The sequence below is a fragment of the Vicia villosa genome, linkage group LG1 (genome assembly GCF_029867415.1).
Source record: "Vicia villosa cultivar HV-30 ecotype Madison, WI linkage group LG1, Vvil1.0, whole genome shotgun sequence".
Taxonomy (NCBI): domain Eukaryota; kingdom Viridiplantae; phylum Streptophyta; class Magnoliopsida; order Fabales; family Fabaceae; genus Vicia; species Vicia villosa.
The window spans coordinates 36,471,421-36,473,834 of record NC_081180.1 but is presented as its reverse complement, the minus strand read 5'-3'; positions in this window follow the sequence as shown (position 1 = coordinate 36,473,834).

The following is a 2,414-nucleotide window of genomic DNA, read 5'->3' as shown; positions in this document are numbered from 1 at the left end:
ATTGGCCGCCTTAACTAAAGAGTCGACAATCATATTCGGTTGGCGCTTAATAAATTTTACCTCAAAGTTTGTAACAAGACTCAACAATCTGCGGATAGCAGTAATAATAATATTAAACTCCGACTTCCCTGTAACCGTAGAATTAATAGCATGAATTACCACTTGGAAATCACTTTCGAAAATCACATTATTTAAGTTCATGGTAATAGCAATCTGAATGGCCTCCTTCAGAGCCAAAGCTTCAGCTTCTATAGGTGAAGTGATACCTTTATCCCAAGCTACACCTGCAACAAGAAATCTCCCCAAATTATCACGAAGACACCACGCCCTATTCGTAGTTTGATGGTGATTATTAAAACTTGCATCAACATTACACTTCAACCACCCTACAACAGGGAGGTTCCAAACCATAGGGAGCTGAGGACCAATATTCAAGACAGGATCATCCCGTGCATTAAACCAATCAAACCAATTATAATAAGCTTGGATACCAATTCTCGCAAGATCTTCCCTATTATTATTCCAAACAATATTATCCTGGTTCTTCCACAGACTCTCTACAACCATAGCAAAACGCCCAACATCTTTCTTATCCTCCCTACTACAAATATCAAAGATAAGAGACTTAGCATCACTAAAAATTTGTAACCGATGATTAACAATAGTAGACAAACCTGCTGCCCGCCAACAAAAGCTAGAAGATTGGCATCCAAAGAACACATGCCAATCATCCTCCACTTCCAAGTCACACACCGGGCACACCAAAGGGCACTGAACAAAATGATTTCTAAGTCTTCTACGAGACGGTAGGCAACCTCGACAAATTCTCCAAAGAAGGTGCTTAACTCTAGGCGGCGCCAAGATATTCCATAAACTATCCCAATTTCCATCAATCCTCCAATTAGACTGATACAAACAGGAATCTCTCCACAAATTATACCCCGTACGAACACTATAGGCCCCACTTCTCTCCTCATTCCAAATAAGAACATCATCAACTACCTCCTCAATCAAAGGAATATTCAAAATCTGGTCAGCAACCACTTGCTAAAATAAAGAATTAACAACACCAACGTTCCATTGCTTACTATTGGGTAAGAGGAGATCTTGAACCGTAAGATTGTACACACCTTCAGGGAACGGGCCACTGATACGAAAATCGGTACTACCCCGAAGCCACGGATTATGTAAGACTTTGATATTACTTTCGGTACCAATACTCCACCTACAGCCCAAACACAAAACATCCTTAGCTTTCCAGAGACTTCTCCACAAAAAACTTGGATTAGAACCCAAATTGGCATCCAAAAACGAGGAATTAAGAAAATACCTTGCTTTGAAGAATCTGGAAACTAAAGAGGCCGGTTCAGACAACAATTTCCATCCTTGTTTAGCTACCATAGCCAAATTAAAAGCCCGAAAATCTCTAAATCCTAAACCTCCATCTCTCTTCGGACAAACCAACTTATCCCACGCCAGCCAATGAATACCTTTGTTACCACCACCACCTCCCCACCAAAATGAATTCAACATATTCTCAATATCTTTCACCACCCCATCAAGAATAACATACACACTCATGATATAGGAAGGAATAGATTGCAAGACAGATTTTATCATCACCTCCTTATCCGCCTTTGACAGCGATCGACCCCTCCAAGAATTAATTCTCTTCCAAATGCGATCCTTAATAAAAGAAAAAGTCTCCTTCTTGCTTCGGCCTATCATCGAGGGAAGACCCAAATAAGAACCAGTACCAAGCACATGTCGGACACCCATCATATTCGCAATATCCTCTTGCGCTGGAAAACTAAGATTACGACTGAAGAAGACCTCTGATTTCATCATATTAATTTCGGGTCCAGAAGCAGTAGCATAGATTTTAAGTAACTCCATAAGGTGAGACACCTCTGCAATATTAGCCCTGCAAAACAAAAAACAATCGTCAGCAAAAAGCAGATGGGACACACTAGGTGCCCCTCTGCATATCTGAACACCGTGAATGTCTCCTCGAGCAACAACATTTCTGATAAGTGCTGAGAGGCCTTCATCAATGAGAATAAAGAGATAAGGTGACAGTGGGTCGCCTTGTCTCAATCCTCTTCCTGGTTTAATTGGTCCAACTTTATCCGGATTAACTAGAACCGAATTACTCACAGTTGTCACACACATCATCACCCAATGAATCCACCTATCCGCAAAGCCCAACCTCCTTAACATTTCTCTTAGGAAGCCCCAGTCCACCCTATCATACTCCTTGCTAATATCAATCTTCAAAGCCATATGAGCCTTAGTACCACCTGTTCTCCGCTTAAGAGTATGGATAATCTCAATCGCCATCATTGCATTATCCAAAATGGAACAATTTTCTACAAACGCAGACTGCTCCTCCGAAACACACTTTGCCAAACACT